We start from the raw sequence: 12,825 nt of genomic DNA, 5'->3' as shown, positions 1-12,825 counted from the left end.
ACTGCTGGTGTAACTTGCATGAGCATAAATCTGCAGCAGCTCTCTGGTAAACATGAACTCACAGCCAGAATGTTAATTTTTAGGAGGGGAGATTAACAAAGGCACAGGCAGAACTCAGGAAAAAAAGAAAGGGACCATAAAGCAGAAAAGTGATGGAGCCAGGCACGCACAGGATACTGTGTCCCCAAACAGTTCAGCATCAAATAACGAAAATAGCTGTAACTTCATTGCTTTAAGAGCTCACTTAACCACAGAGTTATACAGTAGCAAGGAAACACATCTAAGAATAAAGGACTATATCAAGTCAATGTGCCTATTAGTCTGACTAAGACCTTTCTTATGTTCGTGCCTGAACCTGTTTCTCTATGACCTGAAATTTAATCTTTTGTGAATTCAATACCCTAAGAGTAATCCCCTGTGAAATTAATATATAATCAACCCTCCATTATCAGGGGAAACAGGGGGTTGAAAAAATTGAAAGACACAAAACCTGGATTATACTAGTACTTCGGGACCAGGGTTGGCTTGTTCATAAGCGTTGTGCCCCACCATAATCATCCTGCTCAGTTAAGCTGCAAAGCGCAGAAGCAGCTTCGGTACCACTGTGTGTGTGACATGGCTTATTTCCAAACGGAATAAGAAGGCACCCAGAAATAATGGAAAATAAACTTTGGGTTTTATTGTTACTACAGTGCACAGGAATTTTAATTCAGGTTTAGGAAGTGTGATCTAGATAGCAATCTAGATAGTGTTGTGATAGTTCTGCAAGAAGCAATAGTCATTAAAATACAGAAATGATTTCATAAAGAATAAGATGTCAGCTCTTAAATAGGATTGAAGGAACGTAAGTATCCAGTTGCAGGAATAAAAGACTTCATCTAGGAAGAATGGCAACATCGTACTCCTTAGCACACTGTGGAGGGAGGCAGGAGAGCACTCTCTTACTCGACTCTAAAACTAATGAAGGAAAATAGCTATAAATTCCAGAAGAAAAGGATGAAAAAAAACCACTTTAGGCCTGGCAAATAATAATTATATACACATTAGCTTTTCCCAGGTTATGCTGAGCCCTATTTCTGGAGCTTGCTGTGCATGTTTGCTTGTTCTCTCCAATCATTGTTTGGATAGAGAAGCTGGAGACTGAAGCAGAAATTTCCAGTGCCTGGGTACATGGAATCTGCCTCCTGGGTAAGTCTCTATTTGCTTTTATGAGCTTCTGCTAGCAGCTACTCCTGAGAAATATTTCACTCAGCACCACTTTTTGCTTGTTCCTTTTTGGTGATTTTATTTTCACTGGATGCCAATGGAAACAGTTGGTCACAACTGGTAGGTTCTCTTGCAGTTACTCTTGCTTTGCTTTTTGCTGCACCTGCGCGAGCTCCACTACCCATGACTGCATGCCAGTTGGAATGGTGGTGTGCAGAAATACTCAGGGTACATTTACAAAGGACCAGGTAAAATTTAGCTTAGGGAAACAGGTTGGTTTATAAACAAACAAACAATAAAAATTACCTGACATTTGAAAGTACCAGAAAGTTTCCTAATGGTTGGAAAGAAAACACAGGGGAGACCTAGTGCTTTAAAATTTATTTGGCTATAGAGCTGATGTTTTCATAGGGGAACAGCATCACCTAAAGAATTTTACTAAATTTAGGTTGGAAGCAGAATAACCACCCCGTGAACAATCAGAAAATGAAGCTTATGAAATGATGCACCAAGAAAGACAGCCTTGTCCCAGATATGCAAAGGGAGAAAGACAAAACTCAAGAGCTGGGCTGACCGGTGATGGTCATATACCTTCAAGATTTGAGTAGATCAAGATGCAGAAGGATAAACTTTGGAGGCAAGCTAGCAGACACTCAGCCATGGATAGCTGAGACTTTCAAATATGCGGCAGCAATCAGCTAATGAAAGGCAAATACTGCAAGATTTTAGACCTGATGCAGAACAATGTGGAGTAAATTAATGTTGTCCTTTCGCATTTACTGTGAAGAGCTCAAGCCTTATACTTGTCACCTCAAGCCGGTGACAGTATAATCCTCAATTCACATATTGTAAATTTAGAAAACATTGGAATGTGCAACTGATCATACCTAGGATGTTTACACATGCTGTTTGATCCCAAAATACTGCCTTATGTCATTAATGGCTTGTGTCATGCTCCTTTCTAGCTTCAGAAATGGCAAATGTTTACCATTTTAACTACATTAGCCAGTTGCTTAAAGAAAAGCAAAAAGGAATCAAAGAAAGCGTAATGGGCACAGTAAAAAAAGAATGTTAAATTACTCTGAAGAACAACTGTGCTTTTAAAAAAATCCTCTATGTTACTTTTGGCTCTTGAGATAACCAAAATGTGCATGTTAATAGCCCAACTTATCTTTCCATGCCTTCACTATTGCATACTTCAAGTTCATATCATGGCATAACTGGTCTGTTTCCAGTCATCCTCACTTCTGGTTCGCATCCTTCATAACCCCAGAAGCACAAGAGAGTTTACAATAATTACTTATTTAGTTTTTTCACCCACACACACTCCCACCCCACTTTCTAAAGCATGTGTGCTTATACTGGGGACTTCTTCCTCTCATCCCCAAGGCTGTGGATAATAACTAGTTCCCCTTTCCTGTTAGTGACTATAACCGTAATTATCACATTTAGTACAGATTTTACTTCAGTCATTTTTAGTTTTTATGCATATTAGATTAGAAATAATATCCAGCCCTTAAAAAGCTTAATTTATCAAGCCTTTAAATACTAATTCTTCTTTATGTGCATGCAAGTTCTATGGGTATATGCATAGCTAGAGGCAAAGTCTAAACCTTAATGGTTTCTTTCCTGAGGGAAAAATACTGATTAATTGCAAAACTGCTAAGTACCATTTGATAGAGATGAATAGTACCAACGCTCAAGGACAAACTGAACATCATTTAAAATGCAAATTAGGGCCTTTTTAAATTTTACATGAAGACATCTGATTTCTAAAAGTATGCCAAAGTAGAGCAGTACCAAACGCTGCACAATCTTATGCACTGATGTTTGGCCATCGTGATTTTATCATCTTGTAGAGTTGGGCCTTATTAACCAAAGAAAATATTAATTTCATTGTAAAAACCCCACATGAATTTTGCTGCAAGTCATTTTAGTATCAAAGCAAACCCCTCTTCACTTAGAGACAAACTTAGTTATTGATAGTTCTTGTACACTGCTACTGTCGCTGAACCGCATCAGGGACTAAGCTGACCATTTAAAGCATCTGAGGTTTAAAACAAGAAAGAAGAGTGGGTAGGTATCAGGAAAACCTTGTATTTCCTTAAGAAGTATATTCCATAGGAGTTTTGTGCTTGGCATGCTGTTTCCAACACAAAACCATATTTTTTTAACGATTATTTTTCTGATGAGAATTTTCTCAGATCCACATATGGGAAACATTGGGCAAATGAGGGAGTTATCATACCTAAGTTCTGCTTTGGTGTCCTGAGAGCCTAGCATGTGATGGGCAATAGGAAAAGATAACCACCACCAAAAGTAGCCAGGGATGAGAGACCTACCCCTGTCAGGAAGGCTGGTCTGGACTAGAATGACCGACACATGCTGATCTGCTCTGTGGCAAACAGATCTATTCCTGGGGCCTCTCACTTGCGAAAGATGTTCTGCAGGACTGAGTTTTTGACAGGCCACTTGTCCGAGGCTCATCTGCTGGCGTGACCTGCCTAGGTGCTCTGGCTGGGGGAAGGTGCAAAGCCTGCTCAGCACCAACGCCAGCACTGCACTGCCTCCTGACGGAGGGAGGGAGGGAGAGCTCCTTCCCCCTTGTCTGCTGACAAATTGCACAGCTGTGGTGTTACATGTCAGCACTTGCATTGCGGATCTCCAGAGACAAACCAGGAATGTTCTGCATGCCAGACAGTGGCGCTGAGCCATTACATTGAGACAACCTTCTTGAGGGAACCATGGGCCCTGAGTGAACAAGAAGAGTGGGGAATCCACTGACGTGCTGTCCCGCAGCTGTGTAATGCGAGGCAGCCTACAGCAGCAAATCCAGCTCTGCAGTTGAAAGAGATGTCTTGCAAAAGTGTGCTAAATCCATGCAGCATTTGCTGCGCAGATATTACACTGATTTCAAACAACTCGCGTGGCATTTAGACAAGGTAGGTGAGGCTATATGCCCCTCAAGTCTGAGGTATGCTTTCATCAACATTTGTGGTGAGCCTGAAGTTATTTGGTGATGTTTAGCATCATCTGGAATGCTTCCAGTGGAAAACATGATCTTGCTGACCTGGAATCTAACTCGGCTCCTGCGATCTATACATTTGGAGTAGGACCCAACAGACAAATTCACATTGACACTTAATGCAGAGAAGCATTTCAGTTACCTGAAATGATCTGCCCACCTGTTGAGATCATCTAAAATTAGCCTTTTGGCTCAAAACCTCCAGTTCTTGCTGTTTCACTGAACTACCACAGCTGCTAATCTTTCGTCAGGTCCTTCCCCTTTAGAAAAGCTAAAAGGGCTTTTAAATATTCCGTTCATATTCCTACCAGGAATCTGAAGAATATCCATTGGATTGTAGAAATAGATTTTGTAAATAAGTATCATAGGGACTGAAAAATGACAAAGCAGTCTTCAGAGACAGGCAATTATGGAAGGAAAAAAAACACCCAAAACATTACTTTATGGAGGAAAAAAGTAACCATTATTATCTATGTTGACAGATTAGTTTGTTGAAACATCTGACATCTATGGATAGGGAAAGAATCAGAATTTAAAGACATTTGACTTGAACTCTGCAGGGCTTCTCCTTTGTTACTTCCCATTTTAGCAGCAACTTTACCTCTTTCTTTATCAGCACCTTGTGAGATAGGGCATAGAAAAGGAACAGCGAGGACAAATACTGGAATAAAAAGAAACATCAGTTGAAAAGCAATAACTTATGGTCACAGATAACACAGCAAAAGCTTCACGATCTCAGATAATATTCATAAAGGAAACCAGTGACATGCTGTAGATGAGGCTACAAGAAGATGGATGTACAGCTTCTTGGAAGACTTCTCTCACAGCTGGTATGAGTAGCTTGCTGTCAAACTAGAAAAGCATATCATTTGGGAATCTGTAAGAGTTAAGTCCTTTTCCTATGTTGTTATTTGACAGCCTGGGTAACAGAACAGATCACGCATCCAAAATCTGCATGTGGGGTAAAGTTCTGTAGGAAAACGGGAGCAGAGAGAGAGTGTTCAGAATGATTTGGAGAGATCAGAGAAACAGTCTGAAAAACACAGGATTCAGCTGAGCAAGAACAGGTGCTAAGTTCTGTACTTAGGAAGGGAAAATATTGTCTGGGAAAGTACAGGATGTGGAATGACTAGACGGATAACAGTTGTTCTGAATAAGACTTGGGGAATATTACAGGGGATCAGAGCTGAACATCAATCAAAAGCCTACAAAAGGAGAGCCACAAAACCAAAAAAAGTATGATGGAAAGGGTATTGTTTAGTCTAGAAAGGAGAAGACTGAAGGCAGAAAATAACCTTTAAAGAACAATGGAATTCATTTTTTGGATACCCAGTGTGAAGAAGATGGAAGAAAGCAGGCTTAAATCACAGCAACAGAAGTTCAGATTAAACCTCCTCATGGCAAATGAAAGACTACGCCAAATTTTGAAGCCTCTGACACCAGCAGTTTTAAAAATAGGTTGCATAAAATATCTGTCAGGAATAATTTAACCACAATCCACCTTTCAGGCAGGAGGAGAGATTAGATCACTCTGAAATGTCCCATTTTCCAGGATTACAAGAGCAAACAGACTCTGGGGTGGCAATGAAATACACAAAATCCATTGGAAAGCAAGAAGTGCAAAAGTTTATATAACTTCTGTAGTTTGCAGGCTCCAGCAATTCTTCACAGTCCTTACAAGTCCACGGTCCAGGAGCTTTTAAGGTGGCCAAAAGTTTATGTTAATAAATGGCACGACCATGCATCTAAAGAGAGTCTTGAAAGTGGGAGACAGCAGGAGAGAGACAGAAGCAGAGATCATACAAACATTTAAAGTGTTTGGTTTTGTGCCTAGTGAGTAGGTAACTCATGGTGCATCTGTAAGAAATGCATCACTCTCCCAGACATAGAAGTCATTGCAGGCACAGGCCTTTTACAGACAGCGAGATTTCATACATGGAGTATGCCTTAAATTCAGCTCCATCCAGGAAGCCCTGAACCAGAGCCTAAGGAAAGCTTAGTTTACCTGATGCTTAAGTGTGAATTATTAAGCTATTTAGCTAATAGGCTGTATCTGTTCAAGCAGGAGCCCTGAAGAAGCCATGGCTCCACATACAAAATACTGTCATGTCAGGATACTCTGCACTTAAAAAAGAACCCTGTCTGAACAGAGTCAGATGCTTTAATCCACTCATAAACCCAGCCCCTTCCCCTCCGCTGTTAAAAAAAGATGTGTGATGAGAATGTGGCTGGTAATCCCAGGGTGAAAGAAGTGACTTAAACCCACCCGTCAGTCACAGTCCACAAAGCTTTTACTTGGACTGCTCTTGGCTGTGATAACACATCATTACAATCTTCCAAACATTACACACATCTAATCTGTAATGCAACAACTACCATACAGTCCATAAACAGACTGAAGCAAAGCCATTGGATTAGTCCAGTTGCAGGATTCAAGGAGAAACAAAAACACCCTTCAGTCAGGGAAAGCCCTTACCTGAAATCCCTTATGAAATTAATTCTGATTTCCAGAAATGTTCAGTTATAAAACTGGAAAAACTCACAGTGCTCTCCTTGAACCAAAAAATACACAATCCGTTTTAGGCACTGAGAGCTCCATTAGCTTTAATAGCTTACAAGGAAATTAATTAGGTTGTAGTTACAATAGATAGACTTTTCCTTTTTTTTTTCTTTAACTGGGCACCTGCAGGATGAAAATCTGCAACAAAGAAAAAGCAGCTTTTAAAATCATACCTTTCCTCTTCTTTGTTTTCCCCTTTCCACTTGTCTTTTTGTAGAGAACTTGACATTTCACACTTTTTCCCAGTAAGCAGATCAATTGCTGAAGAAATGCAGCCTCAGGCAAACTTGTCAATCAGCTCCTGTTGAACTCTGCCCATGAGAAAGGTAACACTCCTGAAAGAACTGAAAGAATGATACCCTTCATCTTCATTTTTCTCCCAGTCACAATTGTGTCCTTACCCTCTCAGTTTCAAAAGCGACACTAAAACTGTGAGCAGCGGCACGGACGTTACAGGCAATGTCACGTGCTCGAGAGAAGCAAGGAAAGTTCTCGGGACTCCTGTGATATAAACAAAAGCCAGTGATAAGGACAGGCAGAGGGAAGGTGAGACAGACCCCGATGGAAAAAGTTAATCCTGAATAGTTCCAGTTTTATAAGATTATAAATAATTAAAAATAGGTTCTTAATGAAGAGAAATGGTGGGAGAATTCAAACTCCTCTGCCTTTTCAGAGCAGGAATTTGAACTGCAGGTTCCCATCTCTCCAAAGATACCTTAATTACCAGTCACCTTCTGAGTTTCTGGGACTGGTCTTTTTGGTTTTGTATCAAAGCTACTTTAGCTAAACAAACACACAAAAGGCAAAGCAGCAGGAATTCAATCCATACGCCTGTCACCTCTCCCTAGGTCTGCCTTCTGTTGAAGCTTCCACAAGATCAGAGATCATTTTATTTTGGAATGAACACGTAAGTGTAAATCAACTTCCTTCAGTTCTCAAAATGTTCCCCTATAAGTTGGGTTTTGGGCCAAGCTGAAAGAAACTGGAGTTTGGCCCATGACCAGAAGCAGTTCTTTGGCTGTAGTATTTGCTTCCAGGTGACCTTTTTGAAGGTCTCCACCTAAAACGCCTGGCCTTTCCTAGGACATCTTTACAGGACAATGTAGTATTTGGTTCACATTGTGAAAAACAACTTCCCAGGCTTTGCATCAAGAAATTTGACAGCTCCACTCTGTGGAGAAGAGACATTAAGAAGGCAAGAGGTCCAACCGCTCTTCTTATATTTGCTTTTCCAGGGCATATTATGGAGTAGGAGAAGCAATGGGGGGAAAAAAAGTTTGTCAGGATGGAACCAAGCATGCAGCCCTCTTAAGTACAAGTGGGTGAGTTTGCTCAGCATGGCTTATCTAATACACCCTATCTGCCTTGGCATCAACACCAAGCAGACAAGTCAGCCACGACCCTTCCTAGAAGGCCCTAAGTGCAAAAGGCATATGGGATTTGTAGGCAGTGGGAACCATGGCTGCCCATCTTGCACTGGCTGCAGCACACCAAGCTGCAGGCACCTGGGATGCCAGGGAGCTGGAATGAGGTAAGGAGATATAACCACTCTTAATATTTTTCCTACCTGAGGTTCAGTGGAGTCATCACTAGAGGTACATCAGAGTTAGGCAATGAGTTGCCTAGAAATTCTGCTTCGCTGGCACAGATCATGATGCTCAAACTGTCTATTAAACATTGCAGTCTGACAGCATGTATTTATTCTCTCCTCCTCAACTGTATTTTCCAAGAAATCTCTTCTGCTCTGTTATCGATATAGACAGGAAAAGCCAAAAGCCCTAATTAACTTCTGATTGATCTTTCATTAACTTAGATACGTTGGGCTTGCAGCCATTGCCACAGCCTGGAAGACAACATTTGTTGGATATGTTAAAGTGAGCTGGCACCAGCCTCACTAAGTAGCCTCAGGCAACCCAGGAGAACAGCAGTAAACTTTTACCCAGCAACAAAATCTCTTTAAAGAGGAGATTAAAAATATTCAGAAATTAGTGATTCCTTCTCCCTAACCTCTATGAACAAAAACTTGGAAAAATTGCAATCTGTGTTGAATTTCCTTAAATTCCAAATTTTTTTTCTTTTTCTGGTAATTCTTCTGCCTCACTAATGCTGCATAAAAAAGATTTTTCTGAGCCATCTGAACAATCTCCTCCCTTTTTCCCCATAGAACTTAGCTAAGCCATCAGTGACTCAGCTGGTGGTGATCCATACCCAGCCTGTGCTGAGTGGCTTCAGCAGAGAGCTGCTGATGCTCATCCTGGCTTCCCAAACCACAACTGCTGCTGGTGGTGAAGGCCACGCAAAGCACAGGAACTGTGAGCCCATCTACTGCTGATGGAGCAGAGTTGCTGGTGGCTCCTCTGAAGGGGAAGAGCACTGCACCAGGGTGGGGGCAGTGGAAACTTGCAGCTTTTGCACCTTATTGCCTGAAGAACCGAAAGAGGAAAGTAGGACTGGGAGCCAGAGGCTAAAAATGGACAGAAGTTTGGAGGTGAAGTGGGGAGGGAGCCAAGGACTGGCTGGACTTCCAGGATGGGGTCTCCTGGATGCCTCTTGGCAAAGCAGTAGCAACCAACCAACCAACCGACCTACCAAACTGCAGGTAGGGAACCTCAGCTCTTCAAAGCCTTGAAAGGCATTCAGCACTCACCACCCGCAAGGCTCCTGGCCAGAGCAGTGATGAAGTATTGCAGCAGAGCCACCACCGTGGATTCAGTACGAATAGGCAATTCCAACCAAAGTCCCCAGAGCAACATAAGGATGTGTACATCTGTGTTTTTTAAACCAGGACAGACAACCGAGGTTCCATCCCACAAGACACTCCCCAGCTCCTGTAGCTTGCAGAGCCTTCTTGACAGCACCAAGACCACTGCTGGAGCTTATGAGAGGTTAGAGCAGCCAGAAGGACCGAGCCCAGTGAATCTGAGGGTACAGGACCCACTAGGAACGTCCATCACCTCAGGGAAATGGCCCCAGTTACATGAGTTACAGACAGTTCTGCTATTCCCCAGGCAGTGAGAACCTCTTCCAAGGAAGCATCCATATGGCTAGATGACAACACATGGTAAATGATACCGGAAATTGGTTAACGGTAACATATTGTTCCACTGAGGAATCTGCTTCATTATTCCAGTTGGTGGTGAGTTTATACTCTGAAACAGGAGGATTAGTGGCCCCTGACATTTTATCCAAGCTAATCTGACTACAGATGCTGTCCTTATTATCCTAAATGCCTAATCCTCATTTTCAAAATGTTTTTCAATTGCCTTGACAGCATCCTACCACTGTAAGCACCACAGTTTAAATAGAAATTATTTGTTCTACATTAGGAGCTCATAATCCACTTCCGAAAACAGCCTGAAAGAGTGAGGCTTTGTGAAGAACCTTTCATGCTCTCCCCACTTCGAGCAATCCCATTACAATATCTGGCCCCCATTCTGGATATGGCTCAGGGCAAGTCAGGAAATTTGCAGTAAACCTGGGTATTGAAACCAGCTCTCCCAAGGGCTCATCTAGAGCTTATTTAAGTCAACAGAAGTCTTTCCAATTGACTTCAATTGACTTCTGAGCAGGTTCCGAGTCTTGGGGCACTGCCCTTACTATGACAGCATGCTTTTTATACTGCTCATTTTATACACCTATCAGATTTCTTCCAGCAATTCTTTCCAAATTAAATTGCCTCAGGGTGTAAGGGAACATTTCAGAGAGACGAGGGACCGCAAACTATTCTATTCTCATTGAAAATCAATACCCATCTGTAATTGTGCTATTTTAAGTTTTCTCCTTAATCAAGCCAGACGTTTCCTCAATGCCTCTCCCCATATTTATCTCTTCTGCGGATGACTTTTGCTGTCTTTTCTGATGCATAATAGGAAGATGTCCTAGCACAGTAGACAATAGACATCATGGAGAGAGTGATGCACAAGAAATCTATCCCATAGTGTACAGTCGCAGAAAAAGTATTTATTAAAAATGGGTGAACTTGTTCATTAGTTTAGTTGAGACGTGCTCCTCCAGTTTTATCCTCTGACTCCAGCAGTACACAAAAAAAACCTGGAGTGCTGCCATGACGAAATAGGCCTATCATGTTCCAGTGGCTTTAATATGGGTCACAACTTTTAATCAACCAATATTAATTTGTTTTAGTATTCCTTGGGGAAACCCAGGGTGATTTTACACAGAGCTCCTTCTAGCTGTTTAAACAAAGAAGAAATGGAAGGACATCCACTATGATTTATTTTCTCTGGATAGATCAGTGGGGAAATTGGATACGCATGACACACATTCATTTAGTCCTCACTTCCCTTTGATGATTAGGGCTGAATTTTCATTCTGGTGTGTGGGGATTTGTGTGTGTCACTCCAAACAACAAGTGTCATACATCTAAGTTCAAATGTAACTTTCTAAGAGTGAAGCTTAGAGACACAAAACTCCAATGTAAGTGGCCAAAATAGGATATTATCATTGCATGCAAGCAATATTTATGCTCTAGAATTGAAGCGTGAGCCTCACAGAGTAATTAAGATCCATTCCCTAGCTTAGGTGAAAAGCACATTGGAAAGATGTGCTGGCATCAACTTAATTAAATCTATAGCAATTGATTAACCATGTCAAAACATCTGTTACTAGGTCCTTTGTACACTATTATGAATAACCTCAATAATGAGGTGTGACCAATTGTTTTATTGTGTGAGCATTGCAGCCTCAGCAGAGGAAGGCTGAAGAGGCATAGCTATTGCTCAAACTGTCTGCAGTGAAATGATAGGTCTGTGGAACCAAGGGATGGAATTTAATTTGTTTATAAATACACCCTTTTTACAGACCATGATCATCAGAAATAGGAGCAACTGTGTTTCAGAAACAGTCCCTTCACCCTTCAGGACTACCTGACATTCACTAGAAGAATGAAGTTCTCCAAACAAAATCTAATGGAAGGATGAAAAAAAAAAAAAAAAAGGCTTTATTATGGATTATGGAGCTTTGTAATCGCTGCTGGCAAACCCAGAGATGATTTGAAAGGCTACTACTATGGCGTAATATTTTCCAGTTTTCATGTAGTCCCAATGTCAAGTGATACAAGCAATAAAGCTCTCCTCCCTTCCCCCGTAAGAGTATTCCATACATCACATTGTGAGCAAGCTTTATTTTTGGACTGTGATGAACACCTCACAGGATCAGGCCAGTAGCAAGGCACCAAGCACGTGGTAGTGATACATCACATGGATTCAAAAACAACTGCCTTCCACCGCTGCAGCACTGGCTGCACGCGCTGAAACAGCCACAGAATTAGAAATACAGCACAATTGTGATGCTGTTTAAACCCCAAAGAAATATCTTCTTGACTACACAGTTGCACTGCACTCAGATACTAAATATCTGGTGGGTCTAGTTTAAAACTAGGTGTGAGGCACCTCCTGGACAGGTCTCGGCACTGGAGTAGGGATTTGATGCCAAGGAATCAGATGCGAGTGCTCACAAGCATGCACAAGCACTGTGAGGACGGGAAAGACTGACCTTGAACGTGCCAAGCTGTACCCAGCAAGAGACAGGTGGCAACAGAAAGCAACTGAAGCTCTGCTTCGAGGGGGCAGCAGCCTCTGCTTCATCTGCAGATAACCATCCTTGACACAGCGCAGGAGAGGGTGCCAATATACTCCGTATCTGAAACACCTCAGTCTTCTCTGTACATGTATTTTATGTGTAAATCTGGAGAAGGGGGCGAAAAAAAGCAATAGAATTTTATATTTTTTATATCCAAGGTTTATGTCTGGCCATTTAAGAAAACAAAGCAATCCCATTCAGTTGGAACAATGCTACCGCTCTGTTTCAGCTGGGGAACTTAAAACAAATTGCTTGAGGAAAATGAGAGAAGAGCAAAGGTTTTCAATAGGCATTGTCATGCAGGAGGAGTGAGACAGAAAACATTCTTGTCTGTTATTCCTCAGCAGAGTTCAGATTTCTTAATTTCAGGCATAAACCGTTGCAGTGGAAGCTCCAGAGGACTCCTGTGCCAGCAGGAGGCCTGGGCTGCGGTACA

This window comes from Strigops habroptila, chromosome 5 (genome assembly GCF_004027225.2).
Source record: "Strigops habroptila isolate Jane chromosome 5, bStrHab1.2.pri, whole genome shotgun sequence".
In the NCBI taxonomy this organism is placed as follows: domain Eukaryota; kingdom Metazoa; phylum Chordata; class Aves; order Psittaciformes; family Psittacidae; genus Strigops; species Strigops habroptila.
Note: the sequence above shows the minus strand (reverse complement) of the source record.